This window comes from Salvelinus fontinalis, unplaced genomic scaffold (genome assembly GCF_029448725.1).
Source record: "Salvelinus fontinalis isolate EN_2023a unplaced genomic scaffold, ASM2944872v1 scaffold_0128, whole genome shotgun sequence".
NCBI classification, from domain to species: Eukaryota; Metazoa; Chordata; class Actinopteri; order Salmoniformes; family Salmonidae; genus Salvelinus; species Salvelinus fontinalis.
In genome coordinates this window covers 168,275-191,804 of record NW_026600337.1, presented here as the reverse complement: position 1 = coordinate 191,804, position 23,530 = coordinate 168,275, and the positions used below count along the sequence as shown (strand labels likewise).

At 39.1% G+C, this 23,530-nt stretch overlaps 1 pseudogene; it reads left to right on the top strand.

The window, feature by feature from the left end:
• The first annotated feature begins 22,467 nt into the window (after positions 1–22,467).
• LOC129843398 (immunoglobulin heavy variable 3-43-like) lies at positions 22,468–23,099 on the top strand (annotated as a pseudogene).
• Positions 23,100–23,530: the final 431 nt, after the last annotated feature.

Below are 23,530 nucleotides of genomic sequence, written 5' to 3'. Positions count from 1 at the left end.
AGCCCTGGCCTTCTCATTATAGGCAGTGTGGATTGATTTGGTAGCAAGCACTGCATATAACCTGACTATCACTGAAAAATGAGGACTGTCTGGAGTTTAGTACTCATGGTGGTGTTTGTAAAAAGTAAGTTACAATATTCTGTGTTCACTAGAATGAATGTTCCATCATTTCCAGTAATTTTTCAGAAGTAATTTGCTACAAATAGGTATATAGACATGTTTAAAGACATCACTGTTCATGTGTATGAATGTATGCATTCTAAAGTTTTGGGTATTTCATTTCCACAGGTGTTCAGGGTCAGACACTAACTGAGTCTGGACCAGTGGTTAAAAAGCCAGAAGAACCACACAAACTGACCTGTACAGCTTCTGGTTTAGACATGAATGGCTACTGGATGGCTTGGATCAGACAGGCTCCTGGGAAAGGACTAGAATTTATGGCAGCACATTATAACAGCATAAATATTGCCTACTCCCAGTCTGTTCAGGGTCGGTTCACCATCTCTAGAGATGACAGCAAACAGCAGGTATATCTCCAGATGAACAGCCTGAATACTGAAGACTCCGCTGTTTATTATTGTGCCAGAGACACAGTGACACAGGAGGCTGCAGCACCGTACAAAAACTGATCAACACTGATCCCAGAAAGAGAGGCAATGACGCACATCTTGTTGTTCAGACACACCCTCTATGAGAGAGCAGAAGGACTCAAAAGCAGTGGAGAAAACACTGATATCAATATTATCCTCATAAAATAATCCACACACATTATAACAGTGAAAATAACATTATTTACATGAACCAAAAGTCAATTTTACAGAATTTAGTTCATATTAGCTATTACATTTTGAGTATTTGTATCGGACAGAATTCAATTAACGTGATCAGCAAATAGAAATATACTCAAACTAAAAACAGTAATGGACCAATTATAGATCCCTGGGGAACTACACAATAGATCCCCAAGAGGGGATGAGCAGTAAGAGATACATATAATTCAATAATAATTGTATTGTCCCACATAGGCAAATATTCTTGTTTATTAGCTCTTCAGCACTGTATAAAAGATCAAACATGTCTAGTGTGAACATCGCTTATGGAATATCTGAAAAACAGATAGAAGAATGAAAGACAGGGGAGGGAGGGAACCAAGGAATAGAGCAGACAATATCTCTATATCAGTATCTGTTAAAACCTATAGAGGGCGGTCTATGCAAAGTCTCCCTACCTTCATCCCTTTATAATCAGACACTCAGCTCTGGAATTTTCATTATAGGCGGCTTGGACTGACATTACAACAAGTCCTGCACTAACCTGACTACTTGGGAGCACGTCCAACCGGCCTCACAACCGCAGACCACGTGTATGGCGTCGTGTGGGTGAATGGTTTGTTGATGTCAACGTTGTGAACAGAGTGCCCCATGGTGGCGTGGGGTTATAATATGGGCAGGCATAAGCTACGGACAACAAACTCAATTGCATTTTATCGATGAAAATGTTCATGCACAGAGATACCGTGACGAGATCCTAAGGCCCATTGTCGTGCCATTCATCCGCCTCAAGTTTCAGCATGATAATGCACAGCCCCATGTTTCAAGGATCTGTACACAAGTCCTGGAAGCAGAAAATGTCCCATTTCTTCCATGGCCTGCATACTCTTCAGACATGTCACCCAGTGAGCATGTTTTGGATGCTCCGGATCGACGTGTACGACAGCGTGTTCCAGTTCCAGCCTCCTCTTATTAATTTATTTCATTTGACTGATTTAATTATATGAAATGTGTCTCAGGAAAATCTTTGAAATTGTTGCATGTTGTGTTAATATTTTGGTTCAGTAGATGAGACTGATAGCAGACTTACACTGTTAACTAAAAAGAGTAATGGGCCAAGTATATACTGTAATATACTGTAAACAACGAGCAGAACAGAACCATTCAAAATGCAGGTCATAGCATCCCATAACAGATAATTGTATTATTATGATAAATTATTGTTCTACTAAACATGTCACTGTGCAACTAGTGATTTATTCACTGTACTTCTCCTTTAATCCTGAATCTTTGACTTCTATGCAAATACATTTCCCTCTCTGTATATAAGAGTCTGTCTCTCTTTCACTCAGTTAGAGTAAATAAGTATTGTTCCCATCAGTTCAGCTTCAACACAAACCATGTTCCCTGCATCTCTGCTGCTGCTGGCAGCTGCCTCCTGTGAGTTCCTTCAAGGTATTAGGAGTTTGAAAACCAAACATAATATTCTATGTTTTGAATAAATATTACAATTACATCATAATCAAACTGTATATTTTCATTTGCCTCCCCAGGTGTGTGCGGCATTGTTGACCCGGGACTCACCCAACCAAGCTCAATGGTTGTAAAACCTGGAGAGTCTTGGAGCATCAACTGTAAGGTCTCTGGGTATTCTATCAGTGATGATAGCTATACCACAGACTGGATTAGACATCCTGTAGGTAAAGCTATGGAATGGATCGGTGACTCAGATGGAAACTGCAAGGATTCTTTGAAAAGCAGGTTCAGCATCTCCAAAGATGGTTCCAACAACATCGTGACTTTAGAAGGGCAGAGAATTCAAACTGAAGACACAGCTATGTATTACTGTGTCAGATATAATGACACACAGTTGTGTGAGGCAAAGCATGACCTGTACAAAAACAACAAAGATGTCTGTCGCATGAAACCATCGTTCCCTAAGGATTACCCAGTTCACATTGTCACAGTCAAAATAGACACTCCCTGGGAATGAGATAAACTGTCTGAAAAGCTTTATACTGTACATAATTTACATAATTAATGTTTCTGCAATCATATTTTAGGCATGGATATCAGACATGTACATGTAATTTCACAGTTGTTTAATGTTTATAATAAGTTTAAAAGCAGATTTCTAAACTAAGTGAAAGTTTTTCTTTGTTATTTTAGTGATAGAAATGATGAACACCCAAATGCACCAAAGGGACTGGAGCGCCTAGTATTAAACAGAAATATTCATAATGATGCTGACTAAAAACAACTTTTAAAGGTTAAACCATTCATAATGATGCTGACTAAATAACAACTATTAAAGGTTAAACCATTCATAATGATGCTGACTAAATAACAGCTATTAAAGGTTAAACCATTCATAATGATGCTGACTAAATAACAGCTATTAAAGGTTAAACCATTCATAATGATGTTGACTAAATAACAGCTATTAAAACCTCTCTGGACCACCCATCTCGGATCCGGGAAAACTGTCATGAGAAACGCTGACTAGCATAGCCTAGCCTAGCGCCACAGGTATATAATATAATATCATGAAATCACAAGTCCAATAAAGCAAATGAAAGATAAACATCTTGTGAATCCAGCCAACATGTCCGATTTAAAATGTTTTACAGCGAAAACACAACATATATTTATGTTAGCTCACCACAATATCCCAAAAAACACAGCCATTTTTTCACAGCAAAGACGGCTTTCACAAACCCACAAATAGAGATAAAATGAATCACTAACCTTTGAACAACTTCATCAGATGACAGTCATAGGACATCATGTTATACAATACATTGATGTTGTGTTCGATTATGTGCATATTTATAGCCACAAATCGTGGTTTTACATTGGCGCCATGTTCAGAAATGGCTCCAAAATAGCCAGAATAATTATAGAGAGCAACGTGAAATACAGAAATACTCATCATAAAACTTTGATGAAAAATACATGTTGTACATATAATTAAAGATAAACATCTTGTGAATCCAGCCAACATGTCCGATTTTTTTTATGTTTTACAGCGAAAACACAACATATATTTATGTTAGCTCACCACAATATCACAAAAAATACAGCCATTTTTTCACAGCAAAGATAGCTTTCACAAAACCCACAAATAGAGATAAAATGAATCACTAACCTTTGAACAACTTCATCAGATGACAGTCATATGACATCATATTATACAATACATTTATGTTTTGTTCGATTATGTGCATATTTATAGCCACAAATCGTGTTTTTACATTGACGCCATGTTCAGAAATGGCTCCAAAATAGCGAAAGAAATTACAGATAGCCACGTGAAATACAGAAAGATACATGTTTAACATATAATAAAGATACACTGGTTCTTAATGCAACTGCTGTGTTAGATCTAAAAAATTACTTGAGTAAAAAGCACAGCATGCAATAATCTGAGACAGCGCTCAGCCATTCTCCACCATGTTGGAGTCAACAGAATTACGAAATTACATCATAAATATTCCCTTACCTTTGATGATCTTTCATCAGAATGCAGTGCCAGGAATCCTAGTTCCACAATAAATTGTTTTTTTGTTTTATAATGTCCATTACTTCTGTCGAATTAGCAACTTTGGCTAGCATGTGTAGTTCACGTTTCCATAGAACTTTACGCTAATGAACGAAAACTTCAAAAAGTGATATTACAAAACTAATAAACTGGTCAAACTCAGTTGAGAATCAATCTTCAGTATGTTTTTCTCATATATATCCAATAACGTCCCAGACGGAGCATTTCTTCATGTCTATATAACGCATTGCAGACAAAGAATGACATTCCCAGTGTGCGTGGCCAAGAACTGGCAATATGCCTGACCTGTCACTCCAAAGGCTCTCATTCGGTCCCACATCAGGCTAGACGCTTCATTCCACGTTCTACTGCCTGTTGACATCTAGTGGAAGGCGTATGAAGTGCATACAGATCCATAAATATAAGGCATTTGAATAGGCGTTGCCTTTCACAGCGACCCATTTCAGAATTTTCACTTCCTGTTTGGAAGTTTGCCTGCCATATGAGTTCTGTTTTACTCACAGATATAATTCAAACAGTTTTAGAAACTTCAGAGTGGTTTCTATCCAATAGTAATAATAATATGCATATCATATGATCTAGGACAGAGTGCGAGGCCATTTAATTTGGGCACCAATTCATCCAAAAGTGAAAATGTCCCCCTATCCCTAAGAAGTTTTAAAGATTAAACCATTCATAATGATACTTACTAAATAACAACTATAAAAAGGCTAACCTGTCTAGGATCAGCGTGGCGCTAGCGGCACACCCCCCCCCCCCCCACTGAAAAACCAGTGCCGCGAAATTCAAAAAAAATATTTTTTTTAAATATTTAACTTTCACACATTAAAGTCCAATACAGCTAATGAAGACACAGATCTTGTGAATCCAGTCAACATTTCCGATTTTTAAAATGTTTTACAGGGAAGACACAATATGTAAAGATGTACATCTATTACCTAAAAACACATTAGCATAATCCACCATCTTTTATTTGTCCACCAACACCAGTAGCCATCACCAATTCGGCTAAACTAAGATATTTATAGCCCCTAACCAACAAAAAAACTAATTAGATGACAGTCTGATAACATATTTATGGTATGGGATAGGTTTTGTTAGAAAAAAGTGCATATTTCAGGTATATGGCATAGTTTACAATTGCACCCACCATCACAAATGGACTAGAATAATTACAATGAGCAACGTGTTTACCTAACTACTAATCATCAAACATTTCGTAAAAATACACAGCATACACGAATCGAAAGACACAGATCCTGTGAATACAGACAATATTTCAGATTTTCTAAGTGTCTTACAGCGAAAACACAATAAATCGTTATATTAGCATAGCACATAGCACATAGCAGCCCAGCATTGATTCTAGCCAAAGTGGGCGATAACGTCAACATCGCCAAAAATATATTAATTTTTTCACTAACCTTCTCAGAATTCTTCAGATGACACTCCTGTAACATCATATTACACAATCCATATAGAGTTTGATCGAAAATGTTTATATTTAGCCACCAAAATCATGGTTAGACAATGTGAAATGTAGCTCAGCTGGTCAGAAAATGTCCTTGCGCCACTTAGACAGTGATCTACTCTTATACATAAATACTCATAAACGTGACTAAAAAATATAGGGTGGACAGGGATTGATAGACAATTTAATTCTTAATACAATTGCGTTATTACATTTTTTAATTTATCCTTACTTTTCAATACAGTTTGCGCCAAGCGAAGCTACGTCAAAAAACATGGCGTCCTAAGCCACTAAAATGTTTCGACAGAAACACGATTTATCATAATAAAAATGTCCTACCTTGAGCTGTACTTCCATCAGTATCTTGGGCAAAGGATCCTTTCTTGGGAGAAATCGTCTTTTGGTGGAAAGCTGTCCTCTTGCCATGTGGAAATGTCAACTGCGTTCGGGATGAACTGAAAAGCGTGCCCAACTTTTCACATCGTTGCAAAAATAAATGTCCCAAAATCGCACTAAACGGATATAAATTGCTATAAAACGCTTTAAATTAACTACCTTATGATGTTTTTAACTCCTATAACGAGTGAAAAGATGACCGGAGAAATATAACAGGCTAAACTAACGCTTGGAACAGGTGCGCGCCGGTGTCCACTTTGCTCATGACGCAGCTCCCAAAGAATGACTAGCTTCAGGGTTTTTTCATTTGTAGGGCCTGTGAACGTGCAATCGACCCCGTTGGAATCGTCATCACGTAAAGGCATCCAGGGGAAGACGTAAGAAGTGTCCGTATAGTCATAGCAACGACAGTGCCCTTTTAAATGACTTCAGAAGAGTGGCCAACATTTCTCAAATCTGACTCCATGTCAGGGAAATTGCTGTAGAATGGGCTCTGTTCCACTTAGAGACAAAATTTCAACTCCTATAGAAACTATAGACTGTTTTCTATCCAATAATAATAATAATATGCATATTGTACGATCAAGGATTTTGTGGGAAGCCGTTTAAAAAATTAGCCAAATTAGCATAAATAGTCTAAACAGCGCCCCCATCCCCAACAGGTTAAACCTCCCCAATTTTAGAATGTACTACTGGGAAGCACAGTGTAGGTTTCTGGCTCAGAGGTTTGACAAGGGTCCCTCTCCCTCATGGTTGAACATTGAAAAGATTGAGGTAAATGATGACACTGGGGCAGAATTGTTTTACAAATGGGACAGAAAATCTATAAAAACCCTCACAGACAACCCTTTAATCAATCATTTAATCAAAATTAGCCAAATTAGCATAAGTAGTCTAAACAGCGCCCCCATCCCCAACAGGTTAAACCATTCATAATGATGCTGACTAAATAACAACTATTACATGTTAAACCATTCATAATGATGTTGACTAATTAACAACTATTAAAGGTTAAACCATTCATAATGATACTGACTAAATAAAAACTATTAAATGTTAAACCATTCATAATGACGCTGACTAAATAACAACTATTAAATGTTAAACCATTCATAATGATACTGACTAAATAACAACTATTAAAGATTAAACAATTCATAATGACGCTGACTAAATAACAACTATTCAAGGTTTTTCTCAATAGGGGGTGCTGTTTACACTTTGAAGATTTTTCGTTCCCAGATTAAACTGCCTCGTACTCAATTCTTGCTCGTACAATATGCATATTAGTATTACTATTGGATAGAAAACACTCTCTAGTTTCTAAAACCGTTTGAATTATTTCTCTGAGTGAAACAGAACTCATTCTGCAGCTCACTTCCTGTCAAGAAGTGAGATTTCTGAAATTGAGGTCTCTGTTCCAGGGTCGGTTTATAAATTCCCTTATAAGCTATGGGGCTACATGCACTGCATACGCCTTCCCCTAGATGTCAGTAAGCGGTGAGACTTTGAATGGAGCGGATAGCACCATCTGAGGGAGTATAAAACCTCTTGGAACGGAAGTACCGACCTTTTCGATGAGGCGCCTGACGCAGGAGGGAAACCGGCATGGCGTCTTCAAAAGCTTTCGGTTTAGCAGTTCTATATCTCCGGCTCTGATTTAATTTGTTTTTTGTCTTAAAAACTTCATAAGGTAGTTAATTTAAACCGACTTATAGCAGTTTATAGCAGTTTATTGCAATTTTCTGGAGTTTCTTTGTCAGGCGTTATCACGAGTTGGGCACCTCTCCGGTACATCGGCGTTAGCAGCTAATTTTCACAGGAGTAGAGGACATCTTTCAACCAAAAGACGATTGTTCTGGACAAAGGACCACTTACCCAAGATTCTGATGGAAGATCATCCAAAAGTAAGAGCTATTTATGATGTTAATTCGTATATCTGTGGAAAGATGTAAAATTATTAGTCCGCCATTGATTTCGGCATGGTCTCGCTGTAACGCACGCTGAATGTCGAGTAACGTTAATTTTAAAAATCTAACACAGCGGTTGCATTAATAACTAATGTGTCTTTCATTTGCTGTCCAACCTGTATTTTTTTGTCAAGTTTACGATTAGTTATCGATTAGATTAGGTGCCTCTCCAAGATGGCGCCGGCCAGATTGCCTGAAATGTTGCTACTAATCACATTGTATAACCACGATTTGTGCTGCTAAATATGCACATTTTCGAACAAAACCTATATGCATTGTGTAATATGATGTTACAGGACTGTCATCTGATGAAGTATATCAAGGTTAGTCAAAAATTATATATCTTTTGCTGGATTGTTACGATCGCTAACCTTTGCTACTGGTAAACGGCTTGTGTTTCCGGCTATTGTGGTAAGCTAATATAATGCTAAATTGTGTTTTCGCTGTAAAACACTTAAAAAATCTGAAATATTGGCTGGATTCACAAGATGTTGGTCTTTCATTTGCTGTACGCTGTGTATTTTTCAGAAATGTTTTATGATGAGTATTTCGGTATTTGACGTTGGTCTCTATGATTATTCTGGTGCTTCGGCACTATTTCAGATTGCAGCTGCAATGTAGAACTGTGATTTATACCTGAAATATGCAAATTTTTCTAAAAAAAAAACATATGCTATACAATAAATATGTTATCAGACTGTCATCTGATGAAGTTGTTTCTTGGTTAGTGGCTATATATATCTTTATTTGGTCGAAATTGTGATAGCTACCTATGCAGGAAAAAATGGTGGGGAAAAAAAGTTGTGTCTTTTGCTATCGTGGTTAGCTAATAGATTTACATATTGTGTCTTCCCTGTAAAACATTTTAAAAATCAGAAATGATGGCTGGATTCACAAGATGTGTATCTTTCATCTGGTGTCTTGGACTTGTGATTTAATGATATTTAGATGCTAGTATTTACTTGTGACGCTATGCTAGGCTATGTTAGTCAGCTTTTTTACTGTGGGGGGTGCTCCCGGATCTGGGATTGGGACCAATTAGAAGTTAAACCATTCATAATGACGCTGACTAAATAACAACTATTCAAGGTTAAACCATTCATATTGACGCTGACTAAATAACAACTATTGAAGGTTGAACCATTCATAATGATGCTGACTAATTAACAACTATTAACTTCTTCTTAATAGGGGGCGCTGTTTTCACTTTGGGAAAAAATCTTGCCCAAATGAAACGGCCTCGTACTCTATTCTAGATCGTACAATATGCATATTATTATTACTATTGGATAGAAAACACTCTCAAGTTTCTAAAACTGTTTGAATTATATCTGTGAGTAAAACATAACTCATTTTGCAGCAAACTTCCATACAGGAAGTGAAAAATCTGAAAACGATGCTCTGTTCCAGGGCCTGCCTATTCAATTGCCTAATACTTATGGATATGCATGCACTGCATACGCCTTCCACTAGATGTCAACAGGCATTGGAAGGTGGAATGGGTTGTCTAGCTTGATCTGAGGTCGAACAAGAGCTCTTGGAGTGGCAGGTCTGGAAATTTCTTTGTCTTCTCTGGCGCACGAAGTACATCGACATTGGCTTCTGAAAAGCGTTCGGTATACATGGCGGATATCTCCGGCTCTGATTTTATTTGATACATGTGATAATAACTTCATAAAGTTGTTTTTTTCAAGTGAGTTGTATCAGTCTATTCAACGTTTATTGCGACTTTTGGAATTTTCCTTTCTTTGCGTCAGGAGAAGATGGGCATGTTCGCGCCACATGGCTAGCTAAGGTTGCTAATTCGACAGGAGAAAAGGACATTCTAAAACCAAACAACGATTTATTCTGGACCTAGGACTCCTTGTACAAGATTCTGATGGAAGCTCAGCAAAAGTAAGAACAATTTATGATGTTATTTCGTATTTCTGTGGAAAATGTTGAGTCCTATTATCTGCCGTTTTGGAGGGCGCTGTCTCGCTATAACGTAAGCTGTTTGTTATGGTAAAGTTATTTTAAAAAATCTAACACGGGGGTTGCATTAAGAACCAGTGTATCTTTCATTTGCTGTCCAACATGTATTTTTTAGTAAAGTTTATGATGAGTTCTTTGGTCAGATTAGGTGAGTGTCCAAACTAGCTTCGGACATTCTGATGAATCGATGCTACATATTCACAATGTATAACCACGGTTTGCAGCTCTAAATATGCACATTTTCGAACAAAACATAAGTGTATTGTATAACCTGATGTTATAAGACTGTCATCTGATGAGGTTGGTCAAGGTTAGTGATTAATTTTATATCTTTTGCTGGTTTTTGCGATCGCTACCTTTTGCTGCTAATAAATGCATTTGTGTGTTTGGCTATTGTGGTAAGCTAATATAATGCTATATTGTGTTTTCGCTGTAAAACACTTCAAAAATCGGAAATATTGGCTGGATTCACAAGATGTTTATCTTTCATTTGCTGTACACCATGTATTTTTCATAAATGTTTTATGATGAGTATTTAGGTATTTCACGTTGCTCTCTGTAATTATTCTGGCTGCTTTGGTGCTGTTTTTGATGGTAGCTACAATGTAAAACTATGATTTATACCTCAAATATGCACATTTTCGAACAAAACATAAATTTATTGTATAACATGTTATAAGACTGTCATCTGATGAAGTTGTTTCTTGGTTAGTGACTAATTATATCTCTATTTGGTCGGTTTTGTGATAGCTACCTATGCGGTAGAAAAATTGTGAAAATATGCGGTTGAGTCTTTTGCTATTGTGGTTAGCTAATAGAAATACATATTGTGTTTTCGCTGTAAAACATTTTAAAAATCAGAAATGATGGCTGGATTCACAAGATGTTTATCTTTCATTTGCTGTATTGGACTTGTGATTTCATGAAAATTATATTATATGATATCCCTGTCGCGTTAGGCTAGGCTATGCTAGTCAGCTTTTTTGATGAGGAGGATCCCGGATCTGGGAGAGAGAAGCGGTAGAGGCTTCAGCCCAAATAAATGATTCACAGAGTAACAGACACATCAACATCAACTGTTCACAGGACACTGAGTGAATCAGGCCTTCATGGTCAAATTTCTGAAAAGAAACCACTACTAAAGGACACCAATAAGAGACTTGCTTGAGCCAAGAAACATGAGCAAATTACATTATACCGGTGGAAATCTGTACTTTGGTCTGATGACTTGAAATTTGAGATTTTGTTCCAACTGCGAGATGCAGAGTAGGTGAACGGATGTGGTTCCCATTGTGAAGCATGGAGGAGGAGGTGTGATGGTGTGGGGGTGCTTTGCGGGTGACACTGTCAGTGATATATTTAGAATTCAAGGCACACTTAACCAGCATGGCTACCACAATATTGCGCAGCGATACGCCATCCCATCTGGTTTGCGCTTTGTCTGACTAGCATTTGTTTTTCAACAGGACAATGACCCAACACACCTCCAGGCTGTGTAAGGGCTATTTGACCAGGAGGGAGAGTGATGGAGTGCTACACAGATGACCTGGCCTCCACAATCACCCGACCTCAACCCAATTGAGATGGTTTGGGATAAGTTGGACCGCAGAGTGAAGTAAAAGCAGACAACAAGTGCTCAGCATATGTGGGAACTCCTTCAAGACTGTTGTAAAAGCATTCCAGGTGAAGCTGGTTAAGAGAATTCCAAGAGTGTGCAAAGCTGTCATCAAGGCAAATGGGTGCTTTTTTGGTTACTACATGATTCCATATATGTTATTTCATAGTTGTTGATGTCTTCACTATTATTGTGCAACGTAGAAAATAGTACAAATAAAGAAAAACCCTTGAATGAGTAGGTGTGTCCCAAACGTTTGACTGGTATTGTACACGAAAAGTACATCTCGTAATATATGAAAATATTTAAAAAATTCTCGCTTGAGTAGGTATAATGGAATACCGTCACTACTAAAATGTATTAAAATGTTATTCACAAATATATATCATGGGATTATTCAGAGTTTTTTCACAACTATGCCACTGGGCACAGATGTCAGTTCAATGTCTAGTTTTGATTTCCATTTGGATGAGTTATCAATTCATCATGACATCAACAACAACTGTCACCATGTTTTTGGATTTAGGTTAATAAAATCCTTTACATTGATGACTTTTTGCAAATTCAATCAGTTTTCCACATTGATTCAACATAATCACATAGATTGGATGTTTAAATGACGTGGAAACAACATACAGTACATGTGTCTTATACCATTTTAAAGGTCATCTTCAATCCCACCAAGGTGTCCAATTTCAAATATGCTTTTCAGCGAAAGCACCACAAACGATTATGTTAGGTCACCACCAAACCACAGAATAAGCACAGTCATTTTTCCAGCCAAAGATTGCAGTCACAAAAAGCAGAAATAGAGATGAAATTAATCACTAACCTTTGATGATCTTCATCAGATGACACTCATAGGACTTCATGTTACAAAATACATGTATGTTTTGTTTGATAAAGTTCATATTTATACCAAAGAATCTGAGTTTACATTGGCGTGTTACGTTCACTAGTTCAAAAATCATCCAGTGATAGTGCATAGCCACATCTATTCAACAGAAATACTCATCATAAATGTAGATGATAATACAAGTTATACACATGGAATTATAGATATAGCTCTTCCTAATTTCTCTAGGGTAGGGAGCAGCATTCTGAATTTTGGATGAAATGCATGCCCAAATTAAACTGCCTGCATCTCGGGCCCAGAGTATATGATATGCATATAACTGGTATATTTGGATAGAAAACACTCTAAAGTTTCCAAAACGGTTAAAATAGTGTCTGTGAGTATAACAGAACTGATTTGGCAGGCGAAAACCTGAGAAAAATCCATTCAGGAAGTGTTGAATAGTTTTCTATTCAATGCCAATACAGTATCCATTGACTTAGGACTCAAAATGCAGTTTCTATGCCTTCCACTAGATGTCAACAGTCTTCAGAAAAAGTTTCAGGCTTGTATTCTGAAAAATGAAGAAGTAAGAGCAGTCTGAATGAGTGGACCCTGCCGTGTCACAGAGCTTTTTCCTGCGCAAGAACGAGAGAGTGCGTTTCTTGTTTACATTTTATATTGACGACGTTATTGTCTGGTTGAAATATTATTGATTATTTAGGCTAAAAACAACCTGAGGTTTGAATATAAACATCGTTTGACATGTTTCTATGAACTTTACGGATACAATTTGGATTTTTTTGTCTTTCCGCTTTTACTTTGTTTGAGCCTGTGGATTACTGAAGAAAATGCGCAAACAAAACAAAGGTTTTTGGGTATAAAGAGACTTTATCGAACAAAAATAACATTTATTGACTAAATGAATGTCTGCTGAATGCAACCATATGTAGATCATCAAAGGTAAGGGATTAATTTTATCTCTATTTCTAAATTGTGTAACTGTTCTATCTGGCTGGCTACTGTTTGTAATGATTTGTCTAGTGGGCTATATTCTCATAATCGTAATGTATGCTTTCGCCGTAAAGTAAAGCATTTAAAAAATCTGACACCGTGGTTGGATTCACTAGCAGTTATTCTTTAAACCTATGTAAAATATGTTTTGTTTTCTGAATTTTTATAATGAGTATTTCTGTATTTTAATTTGGCGTCCAGCAGTTTCACTGGCTGCTGTAGAGGTGGGACGCTACCATCTCACGTGCCCAAGATAGGTTAATGCAACCGCTGTGTCAGATTTCAAAAAAACTTTACGGAAAAAGCACACCATGCAATAATCTGAATTTCCGTTATTTATGTCCAATTAGCTACTTGGTTAGCGCGTTTGGTAAACAATTCCAAAGTCACAAAGCGCGTTCACTAAAACGTGACGAAATGTCCAAAAGTTCCGTAACAGTCAGTAGAAACATGTCAAACGATGTATTGAATCAATCTTTAGAATGTTGTTCACTTCACTGCGCTACGGATACCGAATACGGGTTCATTTTCCTAAACAACCGCTGAATTGCAGGGGGCCAAATTAAAAAATATTACTAAAAATATTTATAATCATTCAATCACAAGTGAAATATACCAAAACACAGCTTAGCTTGTTGTTAATCCACCTATCGTGTCAGATTTTGAAGATATATTTTACAGCGAAAGAAATCCAAGCTTTTGTGAGTGTAGCTTTCAACGCTTCAACAGCTAACCCAAATTAGCATGGTCACGAAAGTCAGAAAAGCAATAAAATTAATCGCTTACCTTAGATAATCTTCGGACGTTTCCACCTACGAGACTCCCAGTTACACAACAAATCTTCTTTTTGTTCGATAAATATTACTTTTATCACAAAAAAACGCCATTTGGGTTGCGCGTTATGATGAGAAAACTACAGCCTCGTTCCGGTCCTGAAAGGAAGATGAAAATTTCCAAACGTATCAGATTAAAAAATATTACAAAAAATATTTATAATCATGCAATCACAAGTGAAATATACCAAAACACGGCTTAGTTTGTTGTTAATCCACCTATCGTGTCAGATTTTGAAAATATATTTTACAGTGAAAGAAATCCAAGCTTTTGTGAGTGTAGCTTTTAATGCTACAACAGCTTAGCCTTATATTAGCTTGGTTACGAAAGTAAGAAAAACAATAAAATGTATTGCTTACCTTTGATAATCTTCGGGTGTTTCCACTCACGAGACTCCCAGTTACACAACAAATCTTCTTTTTTGTTCGATAAATATTACTTTTATCACAAAAAAAACGGCATTTGGGTTGCGCATTATTTTGAGAAAACAAAAGCCGTGTTCCGTTCGACAAATCCCAAAAAGTATCCGAAATGTTCGTAGAAACATTTCAAATGTTTTTTATAATCAATCCTCAGGCTGTCTTTAACATACATCTTGAATAACGTTCCAACCAGAGAATTACATTGACTTCAGATGAGCCGTGGAACGGAGGTCCTCCTCATGTGAAAGCGCATGGTGAAAGCATGGTCACCTCATGGCAGTGGTGACTAATTCTCCTCTCATCCGGCCCCCCTTCACAGTAGAGTCATCAGACAAAGTTCAACAGACTGTTGACAACTATTGGAAGCCGTAGGAAGTGAAAACTCATCCATATCTTGCTGGGATTTCAATGGGAGCTTGGTTGAAAATCCACCAGCCTCAGAATTTCCACTTCCTGTTTGGATTTTTTCTCAGGATTTTGCCTTCCATATGAGTTCTGTTATACTCACAGACATAATTCAAACAGTTTTATAAACTTCCGAGTGTTTTCTATCCAATACTAATAATACTATGTATATATTAGCAACTATGACTGAGGAGCAGGCTGTTTACTCTGGGCACCTCTGTGCACCTTTCATCCAAGCTACTCAATAATGCCCCTGCAGCCATAAGAAGTATAGGACAATACAGTGCCACTGACACGGCCCGCTATCAAACCTCTTTCATGCCGTCCCTAGGAGGGGTGCGTCACTTGAGTGGGTTGAGTCACTGACGTGATCTTCCTATCTGGGTTGGCGCCCCCCCCCCTTGGGTTGTGCCGTGGCGGAGATCTTTGTGGGCTATACTCGGCCTTGTCTCAGGATGGTAAGTTAAGTAAGTTGGTGGTGTGGGGGCTGTGCTTTGGCAAAGTGGGTTGAGTTATATCCTTCCTGTTTGGCCCTGTCCGGGTGTATCATCGGATGGGGCCACAGTGTCTCCTGACCCTCCTGTCTCAGCCTCCAGTAGTTATGCTGCAGTAGTTTGTGTCGGCGGGCTAGGGTCAGTTTGTTATATCTGGAGTACTTCTCCTGTCTTATCCGGTGTCCTGTGTGAATTCAAGTATGCTCTCTCTAATTCACTCTTTCTTTCTCTCTCTCGGAGGACATGAGCCCTAGGACCATGCCTCAGGACTACCTGGCATGATGACTCCTTGCTGTCCCCAGTCCACCTGGCCTTGCTGCTGCTCCAGTTTCAACTGTTCTGCCTGCGGCTATGGAACCCTGACCTGTTCACCGGACGTGCTACTTTTGGTCAAAATGTATGAAAAGTAACTATTAATACATCCATTCCATAGTCTAAGGATTTATGTTTGATAGTCCATTCTGTTCCACACTGGCCCTGCTCTCCTTTTCTCAGTGGTGTCTGTTTCTCTCACACACATCATCCCTCTTTCTTCCCCTCTGTGACCCACACAGCTGTGTGGCACCACGCTTTGTGAACTCCAGTCTGTCACCTGGGTGTTTCAGGGTCCCAGTTTAGCATCTCTGATGATTCAGATAGACAGTTAAAGTAGTTAAATAGCCCAGGGACTGCAGGGACTGTCCCCATACACTTTCATGATCTAATTCTCACTACCTTGTTTCAGCTGAGGAGAAACTGTCTTTTACATAAGCCATCTGGTGTCTGGTAACCATACAATGTTTCAACCACATGGACACGATTTGACTTTGATTTGATTAAATGGTGAGATGGATCAAAGAATCAGACAATTGAATCACAATTTCATTTATATGATAGACCTTGTTAACAGTTGTATTAATTCTATTATTTAATATTTTCAGTCATTCAATGCTACTCACACATACTTTTATTGACAGATCATATTCATAGTTTGTGTTTGTAATAAATATAACACACTTTTCAAGAATTGCATTGAACAATGAGCCCTTATCTAAAGTAATAAATTGCTCTATATGGTTTCTCATATCTGTCCTGGGCACTTCCCCCTAAGTACTTTAGTATGTATTGATTCTAATTATTTATAGGGAAGAGAGTTTAAGAATGTGTTTTTATCAGGTGTGTCTATCAAAATGAGTGTTGGGCGTCGTAGTTCAAAGCTACTCAAGCATGACTTCTAACCCAGGATGCACCTGCACTCTGATAAATCAATTTCCCTGATATAGCATTGATTAACCCTAAAAAATGACCAACATATAATTGTAAAAGTGCAGTAACTTTTTAATCACTGCACCTCCATAAGAATATCATGTTCATGTTGCTGTCCAAATCAACTTTTGTATTTATCTGAACTTGCACATTATTTCCCCTTGATTCCAGCATAACATTTAGTTTGGTATAACAAGGGTTAAATTAAGCTGTCTACCTATCAGCCCTCGGATGACCCCCCTGCAGAGGGAATGGTTGTGTTATCCTGCTCAGATGTTGCATGCATCAACCAATGGTTGGGTGCCACGTCATTGACTGTGTCATTGACTGACAGATGGTCATTGAGATCCTATTAAAGTACTAATTCCTAATTCTATGCAGATTGCTATAACATACAATGTGGTTAGCTGATAGGTGAAATACCTATCCAGGCGTGGTAAGATTTGGCAGGCTTCACCAACGCACAGGCTATTGCGTCAGACCAAACAACGGCATTTACCTGTGACTGTGTTCAGAACATAACACGGCTTCTTGTGCCTTATTGCTTAATTACATAATCTACACTGAGTGCACAAAACATTAAGAACACCTTCCTAATGTTGAGTTGCACCCCTCCAATTGCCCTCAGAACAGCCTCAATCCGTTTGTGCATGGACTCTACAAGGTGTCTACAAGGTGTCTCTGTTTTTTCTGTTTTTTCTTGGTCAGGTCATGTGATCAAGGACAACACCTGACCCAACTGATGAGCCATAACTTGACCTCTGATCTTAGAGTCATCAGTCCCTCCTCCATGACATCATGATGTAAATCCAGATCCCTCAGAGTTCATATATACTTATGTTCTGCTGCTGTCTTGTTGTCTTGTGTGGAACAGCTGAGTTCATATCTCCACCCTCAGTATGACAGGAAAACTCTACCTTCTGCTGCTCTCTCTCTGTCTGCCATGTGAGTTCTGCTTGGATTTACTCATCAACTGTTGTTAGTGAAAATATTTTTTGTAAACTCTCTTCTGATTTCCTTAAATGTTCTGGGTCCTTCCTTTTTCTCCAACACATTTTTCCTATATCTTTCTCTCTCTCCATCAGGTTTAAATGGCCAGAGTCTGGAGTCCTTTCCCTCCAGTCCAGTCCTGAAAAAGCCTGGAGAAACTCTCAGTCTCTCCTGTAAGATATCTGGATACACTGTTGACAGCCACCACACACACTGGATACGACAACCAGCAGGAAAATCCCTGGAGTGGATGGGTTTTTCTGGATTAGGCCTAGGTTACCATGCTAAAAGGTTTGAAGGACGTATGGAAACCACTAAAGATACAAGCAACAGCATGTTGACTTTGAAGCTGTCTGGTCTGAGAGTAGAGGACTCTGCTGTGTATTACTGTGCAAGAGAGACACAGTGGTGTGAGTGAGTGGAGGATCTGTACAAAAACCCCTCAGAGAATCTAACTGGCTGCAGAGTCAACAGAGAGCAGTAGAGCATCAGTACAGCAGAGTAACATCTACTGAAAGGCTTAACCACAACATGCCCCTGAGAGCCTAAACAACTGTCAACACAACTACATGTACATGAACACAATGTACACCAGAGGAGGCTGGTGGGATGAGCTATTGGAAGACAGGCTCATTGTATTGGATGGAGTGGAATCTATTTAAATGGAACGGTGTCAAGCACATCAATCAAACATCAGTTTTTAAGGTCTCTGTACTGGCTGCCTGTATGTTTTAGAATTCTATTGGTTTTTAAATCAATCCACGATTGTGCACCACGATACATTACAGATATGCTTTTAAGTTATGTAACAAGTAGGTCTTCTGGAACTGGCCTTTTAACTATCCAAAGCCTAGGACCAGGAGGCATGGAGAGGCAGCCTTTAGTTACTATGCCCACAGCCTGGAATAGCCTGGCAGAGAACCTGAGGGGTCCGAAACTGTGGACATATTTTAAAGGGATCTTATTAAAACACACCTTTTCAGCATTGCTTTTCCTTAGGGTTATTTTTAGTCATTCAGTTTTATTATTATTATTTGAATTTGTTTTTTTCCTGTGAAGCAAATTGCATTGCATTCGATGTCTGAAATGTGCTGTATAAATGAAGCTTGATTTGATTTGATCATGTGGAAACCACATGTTTGACTCTGTTCCATTTACTCCATTCCATGACTTTTTCCTGACCTTGTGACCTTAGCAGGAAAACCTTTATAGACTCAAATAAGGGGCTCAGAGTTATTTCTGCCCAGATCATGTGATCAGAGAATACTGACCCTGTATCATAGATGTATAGAGATCTTTACTTGGAAATAACCTGTTTTAGCATTGACATTGCCATTAAGCACACTATGTTTGTCTATTGTTGTGACTTAGATGAAGATCAGTTCAAATTTGATCACCAATTTATGCAGAAATCCATGCAGTTCCAAAGGGTTCACATACTTTTTCTTGCCAATATAAATTGAGAAACCACAACCTGAAACAGGCCCTACCTATGTATCGAGCAGGACCGAGCACGCCCCCATTCTCATCGACGGGGCTGTAGTGGAGCAGGTTAAGAGCTTCAAGTTCCTTGGCGTCCACATCACCAACAAACTAACATGGTCCAAGCACACCAAGACAGTCATGAAGAGGGCACGACAAAACCTATTCCCCCTCAGGAGACTAAAAAAGATTTGGCATGGGTCCTCAGATCCTCCAAATGTTTTACAGCTGCACCATCGAGAGCATTCTGACTGGTTGCATCACTGCCTGGTATGGCAACTGCTTGGCCTCCGCCCGCAAGGCACTACAGAGGGTAATGCGTATGGCCCAGTACATCACCGGGGCCAAGCTTCCTGCCATCCAGGACCTCTATACCAGGCAGTGTCAGAGGAAGGCCCTACAAATTGTCAATGACTCCAGCCACCCTAGTCATAGACTGTTCTCTCTTCTACCGCACGGCAAGTGGTACCGGAGCGCCAAGCTAATCAAATGGCTTCCCAGGCTATTTGCATTGCCCCCCCCCCCTCTTCTACACTGCTGCTACTCTCTGTTATTATATATGCATTGTCACTTTAATAACTCTACCTACATTACCTCAATTACCTCGACACAGATGCCCCTGAACATTGACTCTGTACCGGTACCCCCTGTATATAGGCCCGTAATTGTTATTTACTGCGGCTCTTTAATTATTTGTTATTCTTATCTCTTACTTTTTTTTTTTCTTAAAACTGCATTGTTGGTTAAGGGCTTGTAAGTAAGCATTTCACTGTAAGGTCTACACTTGTTGTATTCGGCGCAAGTGACAAATAAAAATGTATTTGATTTGATATCACAGGATAAAATCACATTCAGATATAATGGAATACTGTCTATTATAAATCTTAATAAAATTGTTGTTCACCAAAATTAATATTGAGGAATTCAGATGGTTTCATTCTGACATACTTTGATGACAAAGGAACAAGTTGTACAAATACTCTGTCATAAGTAATATGTCAAATCTCATTTTAAGTTGTCCAGGGTCGATGTTGTTATATTCCATAACAGAGCATCTCAAGATGACCTAATACCAGGTGAACTGTAAGTATTTATCAAAGCCTCTTGTGATTGGTCCTTCCAGTGAGGAGGAGCTAATGCATAACTCTCCAGTCTTCTTGATTAATGTCTGTGTTGAAGGCTGTTTCTGCAGAGGACTGTCTCCACTACATTTAGAGAACTAAACAGATCACCATGTTTCCTACCACAGGAATATTCTTACTGACAGTCTATCTAACAGGTGAGGATATTAACACAGGTGTGAGTGTTGACGAGGAAAAGGCTGGAGATCACTCTGTCATGCTGATTGAGTTCAAATATCAGACTGGAAGCTTCAAAAGGAGGGTGGTGCTTGGAATCATTGTTCTTCCTCTGTCAACCATGGTTACCTGCAAGGAAACACGTGCCATCACCATTGCTTTGCACCAAAAGTGCTTCACCGGCAAGGATATTGCTGCCAGTAAGATTGCACCTAAATCAACCATTTATCGGATCATCAAGAACATCAAGGAGAGCAGTTCAATTGTTGTGAAGAAGGCTTCAGGGCACCCAAGAAAGTCCAGCAAGCGCCAGGACCGTCTCCTAAAGTTTATACAGCTGCGGGATCGAGGCAACACCAGTACAGAGCATTGCTCAAGAATGGCAGCAGGGACGTTTGAGTGCATCTGCACGCACAGTGAGGCGAAGACTTTTGGAGGATGGCCTGGTGTCAAGAACAGGCAGCAAAGAAGCGACTTCTCTCCAGGAAAAACATCAGGGACAGACTGATATTCTGCAAAAGGTACAGGGATTGGACTGAAGCGGAAAGCGTTGGTATGTCAGAAAGCGTTGGTATGTACTGTGTTAGTTGTTGCTGGGAGCAGTTGATATGTTCTGTGTGAGATTGTTGCTCAGCTAGAGCTTATTTGATGTCCTTTGTTTGAATAATTGTTTGATATTCTGTTTCATTTGATGTCCTTTGTTTATTAGTTTGTTTGATATTCTGTTTCATTTGTTCCCAGGGGGGAAGGGGAAGGCACATAGGGAGTGCTTAGGCAAGAGGCCCGCGGGCATACATATACCCGTAGTATATTCACTGTCTATGCACACTAGGTAAGACCTGGGCGGACCACCCCCTGTATTTTGGTTAGGGCACCAGTTGGTGCTAAGTTAGGTAAGTAGTGGGTAGGCAGGTTAGATAGGAGAGGGGGGGGGGGGGTTTGACATTTACTTTCTTTGCTTTGGTTCCGTCCAGCCCCTTTTCCCCATATTACCGTGTAAGGAAATAAATCCTAGTAAGTGGTCAATTCTGCCTTTTTGTCATCCTTACTCGCACCTACAGTCCATATCTCTTTCGCTTCACGGAGAGTTGAGTTGTAGCAAGGTGTTGCGTTCCCTCTTCACAGAGGCGTGCTTAACAGGTACCAACACATCCTCCGAGAGCAACTTCTCCGAACCATCCAGGAACAGTTTGGTGATGAACAATGCCTTTTCCAGCATGATGGAGCACCTTGCCATAAGGCAAAAGTGATAACTAAGTGGCTCGGGGAACAAAACATAGATATTTTCGGTCCATGGTCAGGAAACTCTCCAGACCTTAATCCCATTGAGAACTTGTGGTCAATCTTCAAGAGGCAGGTGGACAAACAAAAACCCACAAGCTCCAAGCATTGATTATGCAAGAATGGGCTGCCATCAGTCAGGATGTGACCCAGAAGTTAATTGACAGCATGCCAGGGCGGATTGCAGAGGTCCTGAAAAAGAAGGGTCAACACTGCAAATATTGACTCTTTGCATCAACTCCATGTAATTGTCAATAAAAGCCTCTGACACTCATGTAATGCTTTTAATTATACCACTAGAGCAATGGGGAGAAACATTTAACACCATAGAGATGCAAATGTATTTCGATTCACATAGACCTAAGGTCTCCTCCCATTTCAATAGTCTGATATAACTGCCCTCCACAGATCTCCCTCAGTCACGACGGCCACTCAGTCTCTTCCCTTGCTTCTAGAATCTTAGAACTTTTCCACAATGAGAGTTCTAGAATGTGTGTTCCTCCTGGCTCTCATCTCAGGTGAGTTAACTGGAGTTATTTCATTCTAGTGTAGGAGACAGGAAAGGGGCTGTGCAACTTGGCTGGAGGGTCACAGTAATCTAAACTCTTTCTGTTTTTCAGCTGTTCAGGGACAGTCACTCACCTCGTCTGAGTCAGTGGTGAAGAACCCTGAGAGTCAGTAACACTGTACTGTACTGTGTCTGGATTCTCCATGGGTAGCTACTACATGCACTGGATCCGTCAGAAACCAGGGAAAGGACTGGAGTGGATTGGCCGCATTGACACTGGCACTGGTACTATATTTGCCCAGTCTCTACAGGGCCAGTTCACCATCACCAAAGACAACTCCAAAAACCAGCTGTACTTAGAGGTGAAAAGCCTGAAGACTGAAGACTCTGCTGTTTATTATTGTGCCAGTGACACAGGATCCTGCAGCGCCGTACAAAAACTGGTCAACACTGAACCTAGTATGAGAGGCAATGAGGCGCATCGGTTTTTTAAACACACACACTGCAACAGTAGTGGAAACACTGTCCACTGATATCAATGTTATCCACATAAAACATCCACACACATTATGAACAGTGAAAGTGAAAACATACTATTTACATTAACACAGAAGTACATTTTATGCAACTCAGACTTCATCTTAGCTATTCTGTTTTGAACATCTTTATCGGACAGTTTTATATTAATGTGATCATGAAACAGAAATAAACTAAAACAGTAACCAATTATAGATCCTTGAGAAACTCCACAATAGACTTCCAAGAGGGGATACTAATTGTATTGTCCCACATAGGCACATTTTCTTGTTTCTGTGATGTTCTTGATTGTATAAAATAAAAATTCTAGTCTGAACATCCCATATGAATAATCAGAAAATAACAGAGAGAAGAATGCTGCGAATTTTCATGCCAAACCGTAGTGTATTAAAGGTTTAAAAAGGCTTCTGAAGTTTTTCATTTCCAC